This window comes from Chrysemys picta, chromosome 9 (genome assembly GCF_011386835.1).
Source record: "Chrysemys picta bellii isolate R12L10 chromosome 9, ASM1138683v2, whole genome shotgun sequence".
Lineage (NCBI taxonomy): Eukaryota > Metazoa > Chordata > Testudines > Emydidae > Chrysemys > Chrysemys picta.
This window is the reverse complement of record NC_088799.1, coordinates 5,076,767-5,090,134: the sequence shown is the minus strand read 5'-3', so window position 1 is coordinate 5,090,134 and position 13,368 is coordinate 5,076,767.

Genomic DNA, 13,368 nt, shown 5'->3' with positions numbered 1-13,368 from the left:
GAGTCTTAAAGAGTTACAGAGTTAAAGAGCTCCCCCATGAGTGCCCGATGATGTCCAGCAATCACAGCCTAGTCCTTCTGTGTGCCACCTGGAGGGCTTCTCTCCAGTTCCCTGATGCCAGGCGGCTCCCTCTCCCAGAGAGCCCAGCCACTTCCTGGTTCAGGACCTTTTCCTTTCCCTGGCCAGGGGAAGGGAAAGTGCAGTGGGGAGAGGGCTGATGTGATCCCCTGCTTTGCAGATCCACCACACGGGCCTTCAAATTCCAGCCGTGACCGAGAACGTCTGGGGTGTGACAAAGGCTGCATTTGTGTTGGTCTCCCAAGAGTCCCCGATTTTGATGTTCCTTAAGAAATATCCGTGACATTTTTAGCCACTCTGGGCCTGATGCCAAGCCCGTGGAAATGACGGCAGAGGGACCCGCTCACAACAAGGGGACTGTGAGCTTTGCATACAGGCAATGGGGTGCAACAGTACGCGTTGAACAATTTCACAGAGAGCCTAGGACCTGCTCCAACTCCCAGTGGCCTCAGTCGGAGTCTTCCCTGGGAGTTGCATGAGGGGGGATCAGCTGCCCTGAAGCCCTTGCATGTTTAACACTTTCCTTGCTGGAGGGGACTGAAGAACAGCAGGCACTCACTTTCCTAATGACAGCTAGGTCACAATAGGTGGGTGGGGTCCCCAGATTAGTACAGAAATAACTTAGAGAATTTTTCACTTGACCAGAATTATTATAGAATCATAGTAGTGTCATTATAGCTATTTATCTATTTGTATGTTTGAACTGGTAGAGATTGTTCACAGTTCTTGTTGCTGAAAAATGGCCTTTTTTGGTACCCCCCCCCCCAAACTTCATTTTCTGTATTTTTTGATGAAAGCTGATTTTTTTCTTCATTTTTTGCTTCCCCCCTTTCTCCTCCTTTTTCTCTCCCTCCTCTTTTTACTTTTTTACCATCTTTCAGAGTCCAAGTGAAAACAAGGAGAGAAATAATGGGAAGGGGAACGGGGGTGGGGGGAGAAGAACTGATAACTTAAAATGTGCTGTACTGAAAAGTTTTGTTAAAAAAAAACCCTATGGAAATGTTGGAAAAGTTCGTTTTGAAAACTTCAAACTAAACTTTGCAAAAACTTTGCTTTGATTTTTTGACCAGCTCTATTCTCTCTCTCCTTTCTATGCTTTATACTGTGCCCACCCTGGTAATCTCTTTGTGCCTTACTGTTATCACAGGATTCCAGCAAAAAAATGCCATGGTTGTGGCTTAGGAAGAACTTTCTGCTTAGCCAATTTGTAGTTATCCAAATGTAGCAAATATCATGTTTTTCACCCGTTTTTGGTTGCGACTGTTTCAGAATGGAAGAGTGGGTAAGGCAAATTCTGATCTCAGAGGTGGTGGCCTAAAATCTGGAGTGAGTCCTTTGAGCGGGTTGTATTAAGCTGGTGATTCATGGTGCAGTGGTGATGTACAGAAGGACTCAAATCACCTTTTAAAAATACATATTAAAAGTGTAAAACAACAATCATGCCTATCCAGACATTTGGTCATGCACCAACTGGCTATTTCTTCCTCTTAGAGAGAGATTACCTAATAAGGAAAGTTTGCCAGACGTTCAGTGGGGCTTGAGCAGTTTCTGTTATGTACTGAATAGATGTGACATTACCAAAAATGTCAGGTATTTCTGAAAGGGAAAATAATGACATCTGGGTGATAGTTATCAAAGCACTTCTAGAATAATACCTGGCTATTTGTGCTCTATTTGCAAGGCTAGCAGTTACCACATTAGTCATGTAGGCGTTTGTTTATAGCTCATGTGGATCGATTAAATACAGCGCCTTCTGGGTACTGCTGCAAAGCTGCTAGGGGCAAACATGGAGCTGTATTATGGTAAGGTGCAGCCAATACTCATGCACACCGGCCGCTTGGCATCTGCTCCAAAACCCTTCTGGATGTGGGGTCTGGACGCTGCACAGGGTACTGCACATGGCCAGGCTGCCCTAGGCAGTGCGTGGCGCTGTCCTTTTCCCATTGGGGTTTGCAAGAGAGGGAGGCAAAAAACAATGGAAGACGCGTGCTGATTACATTGCACTTCGGGCCCCGCCCCTATAAAGTGGGGACAATAATACTTGCCTGTCTCCTGGTGGCGGCGGCCGAATGGCTAAATTTCAAAATGCCTATGAAACACGTTGGGTGGGTGCTAGAGAAGGGGAAAAGGGTGTAAGAAGCCCATGGCCATGAAGGATCTTCATGGTGGCCCCTGTGCTGGACCCTTCGGCCATAGAGCATTTCACGGAAATGGTGAGGATAGAACCCAGACCTTCTTTTTCCAAAAGCGCAGGCCACTGCCCCTTGAGCAGAAGGAGAATCCCTTTTGCCACTATAAGGCCTATGACACACAGCTGAGCTGTTCTGATTCCATCCAGTAGAACGGAGCGATAGCTCGTGGTCTGATCCCAAGCCCACTGAAGTCTTTCCATTGATGACAGTGAGCTCGGGATAGGCCCGGAGTCACCAGCCAGTTTATCGTATGATATTATTGCTAACGGAAACATGTTTTGTAGCGAAGGCGCTTTTTATTCTCTTGCAAACATGATCAGCCCCCTCAGCCCCGTGGCCATGCCTGCTGCTGTCCCAGCCCACCGAGCTCCATCTTATTTGTTAAAACTAAAAGGGGAAAAATGTTCTTCTGATAAGGTTCCGGTTTTCGACCAGAAGACCCAGTTGAAAAGGGACCCTGGTGGCTCTGGTCAGCATCGGGCCATTAAAAGTCCGGTTGGTGGTGCTGCAGGGCTAAGGCAGGCTAGTTCTTACCTGTTCTGGCACCGCACTGTGCCCTGGAAGTGACCAGCTTCCTTTTGTGATGAGAAAGGAAACATTTTATGCTGGAAAAAAGAGTTGATATGTGTCTGGATTTGCCCTGGACAATCTGCTTGTCTTTTCTATTCAAATGATTTCCCACAAAGCTCGGCGTAGAAGTTACTTATTTTTTCTGTAAAAATGCCTATAATTTTGGCTGCAGATAAGTAGGACACTGTGATGAAGAAAGGCCCTGGCCATTCAATGAATTGCTCGTTAAAGACTCTGAAGACATGTGGTACATACTAGGGCACATCAGCTGCATTTCTAAACAAACAGTAGCCTGCTACACAAACCATACAGATTCTTCTCTACAAGTAATTGTTGCCCTGGCATCTAGGGCCACAGGAAATAAAATCGAAACCCAGGTAACGGCCCAGAGCATGAATTTTGCCTGAGTCAAATGGAATCCTCACGTCAAAAATGTCTGAGTTCTGGTCTAAATTTAGAAGCTGTTAAATTTTGAGTGGATACAGCAGTTTCCTCACCCCAGCCGAAAACAATTCCCTTGCTCCTTATTTTTAGAACATGTGCTGGAAAGTTTGAGCAATCGCGCTACGGTTTGAATCAGACTCAGACTTTCAATGCATAGCTATAATGTCATAATGTGGGCACGCTGCAGTATATAGAGATGAGCCCTATCGGAGATACAATGTAACGATTTGTACTTCTGGAGCATCTTGCATCTACAGATACCCACACACTAATTAACCCTCACCACCTCCGTTGGATGCAGGAGGTTATTACCTCCATTTTACTGATGGTGAAACTGAGGCACAGAGCGATCACACACTAAGTCTGTGGAAGAGCCAGCAATAGAACCAGGTCTCCTAACTCCCAGTCCTGGGCTTTGACCATAAGACTGTCTTACCTCTGATATTTAATTACTAGAACTGGTTGAATTATTTGTTGTGAATAAGTTGTTGGACACGGTTAGCCTTCTGTTTGATTGCCAAATATTCACGAACAGGTCCTGATTATGCAAATGTCTTTGCTATCCATAAATGTCCATTACCTTGTTTGGTTCAACAATACCTGCGCTATGGAATGTTTGTGAACTTCAACTGGTTCGTTATTCCTGCTGTGTGATTGGTCCCTTACGTCACATGGTATTGCTTCTAGGTTCCAGATTGGATGATGCAAACTTTTAAACAGGAAACTAACAAATAGTGAACAGCACACACTCCTGTTCACATGCAGATGTGAGTGTCTGTTAGGGTTGCCAACTTTCTACTCACACAAAACTGAACACCTTTGCTCCCCCCCGCCCTGCCCCTCCTCCGAGGCGTCTCACACCATCCCCCTTCCCTCTGTCGCTCGCTCTCCCCACCCTCACTCACTCGCTCATTTTCACCCGGCTGGCTCAGGGGGTTGGGGTGTGGGAGGGGGTGAGGGCTCCGGCTGGGGGTGCGGATTCCAGGGTGGGGCCAGAAATGAGGAGTTCAGGGTGCGGGAGGTGGCTCTGGGGTGAGGCAGGGGGTTGAGATGCAAGAGGGGGTACAGGCTCTGGGCTAGGGGTGCGGGTTCTGGGGTGGGGCCAGAAATGGGTTCAGAGTGCGGGAGGGGGCTCTGGCTGGGGGTGCAGACTCTGGGGTGGGCCTGGGAATGAGGGGTTTGGGGTGTAGGAGGGTGCTCCAGGCTGGGACCGAGGGGTTTGGAGGGCAGGAGGGGGATCAGGGCTGGGGCACGGGAGGGGAGGGAAGGGGGAAGGGCTCCAGCTGGAGGTGCAGGATCTGGGGTGAGGCTGGGGATGAGGGGTTTGGGGTGCAGGAGGGTGCTCCAGGTTGGGACCAAGGGGTTCGGAGGGTGAGAGGGGGATCAGGGCTGGGGAAGGGGTGCGGGGGGGTGTCAGGGTTGCAGGGTCCGGGGGCGCTTACTTCAAGCAGCTCCCGGAAGCAGCAGCATGTCCCCTCTCTGGCTCCTAAGCAGAGGCACAGCCAGGTGGCTCTGCACGCTGCCCCGTCCGCAGGCCCGCCCCCGCAGCTCCCATTGGCCACAGTTCCCGGGGAGTTCCCTGGGAGAACCCTGCTCCAGCCAACCTGCTTCTTGGAGTGCTCCCCCTCAACTGAGCTCTTTCAGACTTTATAGGAATGACCTGATCCCTTCCCAGCTGGGTCTGATAAGCCTACCAGGCCCAAACACTTGTTCTTAAAGGGGCCTATAGAGAGGTTAGCTGGGGGCTTGTCCCTCTCCGGGGCGGCGGGGAACCACACCTCCTCACTACACACTGTTGATGTCTTGGGGGAATTAGTCCGGCCGCAGGAGTCTCCCTCAGCGGCCCGTATGGAAGCAGAAATAAGCACAGTAAGCCCGGGCCCTAGGTCAGCGTGGGCAATAATGAGGCAGGCGCTCAGGCCCTCAGGCAGGGGCAGAGCAGTAGCAGTGCAAATGGTAGCAATAAGCGCAGGCCTCCAAAGGGCCTGGGAGAGGGGGAGACGGTCACCCAAGAGTGGGGTGGCAGGGGGGACGCAGGCCCTCCCACTCCACTGCGTCCCGGCCCGGGGCCCTGGCAGCGGTAGATGACTCACTGCTGCGTCAGGGGGGATCCCGGCCGCAACACACTGACATGGGCTCTGGCAGTGCTGCAGCCAGACTAGGGTCGGCTGCCCCGGGCTACTTCCAGACGCCCCCTCTTGTAGTACCTGGGTTGCGGTGGTGTCCTCCGGGGGGTCCAGCACCATGGGTTCCTCGGCGTAGCTGGCGTGGGGCAGGCCTGGCAACTCCTCCGGGTAGCGGGCGCAGGGCAGGTCGGGCCAGTCCTTGGGTGCACTGTGGGCCGTGGGGGTTTCCCAGTCGCAGGCTGGGCCGGAGGCGTCTGGCCTCCCCGGCGGCTGTCTCTCAAGTGAGTTCTGAGGCCGAGCCTTTATACTTCTGAGGCACCGCCTGACCCTCTGAGGGGCGGGCTCAGAGCTCCCTAGCTCCGCCCACTCCGGTGTCCGGAAGGTCTCGTCCCTCTCGGGCGCGGCGGGGAACCACACCACCTCACTACAGGGCCCTACCTCAGAACAGGGCTGGCAGCCTTAAAAGGGGACGACCACCCATTACACCAACCCTTGAAATGCAGCCACCTCTGGGGTGGAATGTTGCAGTCATATTGCACCAGCATCCCTCCAGGACTGATTTTAGGAGTGGGAGAGTGAAGAAGGGGTTTTTTGAGGTTGCCCATCATCATGAAATCTGGGCTGCCAGAATGAGTCAAAAGTTTGCATGGGAGGCCCAGTGGTGTGGATTGGTTTGGCCCAGGCGGGCTTGGGGGCCTGGCAGAGCCCAGGTGTTCCACACTCACCCTTCAGTGACAGCTGCTGCAGCTCCAGGCCTGCATAGCTGGCATGGCTCTGCTCCCACTCTGGGCGTTGGGACCTGATGCACAGGGCTGTAGTTCCACTCAGGTTTGGCCCATCCACTCCTCTATCTTGATGACTGGGGGTGGGGGAGGGGAAGGGGAGAAGAGGGAGCTGACAACATTCTCTGTTACTCACACACTCTAGGGGCACCCACCTTTCCCCTTCTATGGGCTCAGGGTGTAACCTTACACTCTGCGGTTTGCGGGGTCTTCTACCAGTGAAAGAGCCTTACACAGTAGTATCCTTCTTAACCTCTCTTTATTACCAAAACAAAAGAATGCATATGCTAACCATACAATGCTCACCACTCCCAGTCTCAATAAGACAGATGAACTTTTCTTGATGGCCAGCCAGGATCAGATCATCTGGGGGACTCCAGTTCCTACAGGGTGTCATTGGCAGAGCGTTGAGGACCCCAGATTATATTATTATGGAAATCCATCAACTTCATGAAAAAACTCGTACGGATACAGCCAGACATCATCTTCCTTTCCAAATGCAAACAGATGGACATCGTACCAAAAGGACTAAAGGTAAAAAATCCATTACAATGTACATATCACACAGACTATGCTGAGAGACTGTGCCACACACTCTCAAAGAAACTGCGACACCACCTGATCAGCATCCTATACAGCAAACAGGGAAAGATTAAGAATGAGCTCTCAAAACTGGATACTCTCTTAAAAAACCAACCTTCCACACAAACTTCCTCATGGATAGACTTTACAAAAACTAGACAAGCCATTTACAACACAAACTTTGCCTCTCTGCAAAGGAAAAAGGACACTAAACTATCTAAGGTGCCACAAGTACTCCTGTTCTTTTTACTAAACTATCTAAACTGCTACATGCCACAAGGAGCCACAACAGTAGTTCCCTTAACTCACCCAACAATATTGTTAATCTTTCCAGCTATACTCTTAGCCCAGCAGAAGAGTCTGTCCTATCTCGGGGCCTCTCCTTTTGTCCCTCCAGACCCACGAACATGATACAGTTCTGCAGTGACCTAGAATCCCACTTTCGATGTCTCCGACTCAGCATATTTCCAACATACCTCTGAACAGCATACTAACCCACAGAATCCCCCCTACCAGCACTACAAAAAAAAGGATTCTGCATGGACTCCTCCGGACGGTCGAAACAACAGACTGGACTTCTACATAGAGTGCTTCTGTCAATGTGCAAAGGATGAAATTGTGGAAAAGCAACATCACTTGCCCCATAACCTCAGCCGTGCAGAACACAACGCCATCTACAGCCTCAGAAACAACCCTGACATCATAATCAAAAAGGCTGACAAAGGAGGTGCTGTCGTCATCATGAATAAATTGGAATATGACCAAGAGGCTGCTAGACAGCTCTCTAACACCACATTCTACAGGCCATTATCCTCTGATCCCACTGAGGATTACCTAAAGAAACTACACCATCTGCTAAAAAAACTCCCTGACAAAGCACAGGAACAAATCTGTACAGCACATGCCTAGAACCCCGACCAGGGATATTCTATTTGCTACCCAAGATCCATAAACCTGGAAATCCTGTACACCCCATCATCTCAGGCATTGGCACCCTAACATCAGGATTGTCTGGCTATGTGGACTCTCTCCTCAGGCCCTATGCTACCAGCACTCCCAGCTATCTTCGAGACACCACTGACTTCCTGAGGAAACTACAATCCATCGGTGATCTTCCAGAAAACACCATCCTGGCCACTATGGATGTAGAAGCCCTCTACACCAATATTCCTCACAAAGATGGACTACAAGCCATCAGGAACAGTATCCCCGATAATGTCACAGCTAACCTGGTGGCTGAACTTTGTGACTTTGTCCTCACCCACAACTATTTCACATTTGGGGACAATATATACCTTCAAGTCAGCGGCACTGCTATGGGTACCCGCATGGCCCCACAGTATGCCAACATTTTTATGGCTGACTTAGAACAATACTTCCTTAGCTCTCGTCCCCTAACGCCCCTACTCTACTTGCGCTACATTGATGACATCTTCATCATCTGGACCCATGGAAAAAAAGCCCTTGAGGAATTCCACCATGATTTCAATAATTTCCATCCCACCATCAACCTCAGCCTGGATCAATCCACACAAGTGGTCCATTTTCTGGACACTACTGTGCTAATAAGCGATGGTCACATAAATACCACCCTATACCGGAAACCTACTGACCGCTACACTTACCTACATGCCTCCAGCTTCCATCCAGGACACACCACACGATCCATTATCTACAGCCAAGCTCTAAGATATAACCACATTTGCTCCAATCCCTCAGACAGAGACAAGCACCTACAAGATCTCTAGCAAGCATTCTTAAAACTACAATACCCACCTGCTGAAGTGAAAAAACAGATTGACAGAGCCAGACAAGTACCCAGAAGTCACCTCCTACAAGACAGGCCCAACAAAGAAAATAACAGAACACCACTAGCTGTCATCTTCAGCCCCCAACTAAAACCTCTCCAGCGCATCATCAAAGATCTACAACCTATCCTGAAAGATGATCCCTCACTCTCACAGATCTTGGGAGACAGACCTGTCCTCGCTTACAGACAACCCCCCAACCTGAAGCAAATACTCACCAGCAAACACATATCTCTGAACAAAAACATTGACCCAGGAACCTATCCTTGTAACAAACCCCGAGGCCAACTCTGCCCTCATATCTATTCTAGTGACATCATCATAGGACCTAATCACATCAGCCATGCCATCAGGGGTTTGTTCACCTGCACATCTACCAATGTGATATATGCCATCATGTGCCAGCAATGCCCCTCTGCCATGTACATTGGCCAAACCGGACAGTCTCTACGCAAAAGAATTAATGGACACAAATCTGACATCAGGAATCATAACATTCAAAAACCAGTAGGAGAACACTTTAACCTGTCTGGGCATTCTATGACAGACCTGCGGGTGGCAATTTTGCAACAAAAAAGCTTCAAAAACAGACTTCAATGAGAAACTGCTGAGCTGGAATTGATATGCAAATTAGATACAATCAATTTAGGCTTAAATAGAGACTGGGAATGGCTGAGCCATTACAAACATTGAATCTATCTCCCCTTGTAAGTATTCTCACACTTCTTATCAAACTGTCTGTACTGGGCTATCTTGATTATCACTTCAAAAGTTTTTTTTCTCTTACTTAATTGGCCTCTCAGAATTGGTAAGACAACTCCCACCTGTTCATGCTCTCTGTATGTGTGTATATATATCTCCTCAAGATATGTTCCATTCTATGCACCCGAAGAAGTGGGCTGTAGCCCACGAAAGCTTATGCTCAAATAAATTTGTTAGTCACTAAGGTGCCACAAGTACTCCTGTTCTTTTTTCCAGATTATATAGTGAAACTTGAGCCTTGCTTAGCTTAACCAATCATTTTACTAAACTATTACTAACCAATCCTAACATATAGTAACAAAATTCTCTAACCAATCATACCCCACCACCTTAATTATTTTACACTAGCAAAATTAATTATGTAACAGACAGAAACCATCAGAGAACCAGACAGAGACCATACAGATAAACAATAGAGAAGTGGGGACCATAATGACAAAACAATAAAGAAAAGATAATTTCACAACCACTGATAAGTGATTTCTTGCCAGAAAGCTATCAAACTAAGTTTTCTTTAACCACCTTAAGCTCTGTTTCTTTATCTGGTGATGGTGGGTGCTATTAGAACAGGAGCCTTCTTAACAGCCCAATATTACATTGTGCCAGGTTGCAATGGCCACACACACAAATTTGGGCTGGGGGCCAGGCCAAACCTGAGTGGTGCTGTGACCCCGGAGGTCACAACGCCCCGGGGGGCGGGGGAGCTGAGTTCAGCTAGCCCTGCGGGACAGAAGCTGCAGGAACCGGGGCTATGGTGTACTAAGCATGGTGTACTTAGTTAGTACTTATTATGTTAATGTGTAGATTCTATATCATGGGTAAACCATATTTAATAACTCAGGTGTTTTGCACTAAAGCTATTTGCTGGATTGCAACAGGCCATCCAGGTTTACAAATGAGTCCTGAAGGTTGAGAGCCCCTGTAGTAGAGCTCCAGGAGGATTTTAGGGAAGCAGAATATAGTTACCCCAATTAAGAACCAGCCAGTGCCCCAGGCTAGCACTTCTGCTCTGTGGTAAAACACAGTGGGCCGTGAATGGCTGCAGGGTTGCAGTTAACATCTCCCCCAGATGGGGGCACAAGAAAAGCAGAAAAGTCTCAGATCGGGTTTGACATTTCGAGCCCATTTTTGGCCTCTTTCCCCCCCAAACTCAGCGGCTGATGCAGCGCCTCCCCCCACAGACACACATGCTCACGTGCGATCAAAGGCCTCGCATTTAGTACAATCAGACTTTTTTCCACAGCTGGTAAAATCTAATCGAACAAGCCCGGTTAGAGTGGGCAGCAGCCGCACGGGGTAGAATGCAGCCGAAAGCTGGTGCCCCGGGGAGCCTGGCCTCTGTGATATTTCAGACGTTTCTACCTTGCGCCAAAGGAAGATGCCCTTGTGGCGGCATTCTTTGCCATGCGTGCAGGAACAGAAGACGAGGGAAAAATCAAACCGACCAGCGAGTGTTGCCAAACCACTGGAAAGCTGCTGCTGGGGTGTTGCTGTGTGACTGCACTGGGGCAGGAGAGAAGGCAGGGGAATATCTGAGGGGTTTGTGGAGGGGCAGCGCTGCAGAGTCGGGGGGGGGGGGGCAGGCAGAATGGGGTGCTGGAGAGACCTGGGAAGGAGCAACAGTTGCTGGAATCTTCAAGCGAGTGCGCTAGGAGCAGGGCCAGATTAACCCATCCCTGGGCTCTAGGCAGACATACATTTCTCCCAGCCAGCGAGCGAGCCTGCCCCACACACCCCATAGCGGCGGCTCCTGTCCCATGGGGCTGGGCCCGGCTCCCTGCTCTGGGGGTTGTGACCTGGTGCACAGGGTTCCAGCCATGCTTAGCTTTTGGCAGTTCATCTGCATGGGAGTGAGGCAGGCCATACCCGTCACTAAGAACTTGCGCATTGTCCACATTTGGGACCAATTTTCAAGTGTTCATAAAAACCGCAAGCCCCAAACCCCTAGAAGTAAAACAGGCTGGATTTTTGATGGACACTTGAAACCTTCCAACTCGCTTAGATAGATGCTAGAGAGAAGGAGCCTCTTTTTTAAGGTTATGGTGAGGCCAAAAATCTCCAAAGAACGCTCTTTCTTGTGAGATTTTGGCCCAAGATGGCAGAAATCTCACAAGCTCACCTGAGTGTGCCCGATTTCCGCTGCAGATGGTGACTGACATTTCAAGAAAGCAGAACGCAAGATTTCCTTGCCATTAAGTTCTGTCTCAGAACGCTAGCCCAGATCCAGCCTCGGGTCTAAACCCAGAGCCCTAGTGTAATGGGTTTCCCTTCGCCGCAGGTGCGCATCCTCCTGGCCAGGCATCGAGGGAATCTGCCTGGTCTGACGCCCGCTTCGGTCTCTCGTTTGTGCTGCGTCCCTGTTCACGGCCCTCCAGCCAGGTCACCACAGGTTTTCCCCTTCCGGGGTTTCAAAGTCTCACTGGACTGGACTGGCTGTGCAGGTATCATTCCCGGCAGTCCTCCAATTCAAGGCTACACCACTTTGTCAGTGGCTGCTAGGGGGAACCACGGCCTGCCCACCAGGGGTGGCTCCAGGCACCAGAGCGGCAAGCAGCGGGAGGCGGCCCGCCGGTCGCTGTGAGGGCGGCAGACAGGCAGTCTTCGGCGGAATGCCTGCGGAAGGTCCGCCGGTCCCGTGGCTTCGGCGGCAATTTGGTGGCCGGTACGCCGAAGCCGCGGGACCGGCAGATCACCCGCAGAAACGCTGCTGAATCCACATGACCAGTGGACCGCCTGCAGGCATGCCGCCGAAGGCCACCTGACTGCCGTGCTTGGGGCAGCAAAAAACATAGAGTCGTCCCTGATGCCCACTACTCTGGGTTCCAGCCCAGGGACCCTACGCTCCACAGCCAAGGTGTGCTCCATCCCAAACCCTGCTGCTGTGTCCCTGGACTGCTTCCTACTATTCTCTATCACATCTCCTTATCCATCACCCTTCTGGTACGCCCTTCCCTCAGGGACAGGAGCTCAGGGCTTCTGTTCACCCCCTGGGTCTCTCCTTCTTTCCGCTCTAAGCCCAGAGAGTGCCTGCAGGCTTCCACAAGGCAGCCCCTTGCTACTGCAAATTTCCTATCTTCATCATCCTTTCCCAACTTCTCTCCCACCCACGCTTCATCAGCAACTAGTAATTTATAAACCCCTGGGCCTCCCCCCAGGTGCAACTGTAAAGGATCATTAGCCTCTTCTGGGCCACTTTAACCCTTTCAGGGCTGATGTGGGGTGAACATCCCATCAGACCTACGTTAGATCTACTCCAGCCCCAGATCTGAAATCTTACCATTTGTCCCATCTCTGATTAGCAGGCTGGCCTCTGTGCCATCTAAACCAGTGGCTCTCAACCTTTCCAGACGACTGTACCCCTTTCAGGAGTCTGATTGGGCTCATGTACCCCCAAGTTTCACCTCACTTAAAAACGACTTATGTCTACAAAATCAGACATAAAAAATACAAAGGTGTCCTTGCACACTATTACTGAACAATGGCCGACTTTCTCATTTTTACCACATCATTATAAAATAAATCAATTGGAATATCAATATTGTCCTCACATTTGAGAGTATAGTATCTAGAGCAGTGGAAACAAGTCTTAGTTTGTACTGACTTTGCTAGTGCTTTTTATGGAGCCTGTTGTAAAAGTAGGCACATCTCTAGGTGAGTTGATGTACCCCCGGGAAGAGCTCTGCGTACCCCCAAGAGTACACGTACCCTGGTTGAGAGCCACTGATCTAGACCACCCTGCTGCTGGATTTGAATGCTGCCACTGAGCTAACCACAACAGCCCGGTTCATTTCTGCAAGCACGGAAATTGATCAGATTACAATGACAAACAAGAACAAATCATGAATTTCCCCCCGAGACTCTCTAAACGTAATGAGATTCCATTCAAGAGATGCAGGCAGAACCATAGAACGGGGCGGTTTCATCATAGTTGATTTCCTATGCAAATGTTAGTCAGCACAGCAGACACATAGAAGCAAAGTGGGTCAAGGTGGAAAAGACTCATGTGCTATAGATCATCTATCTA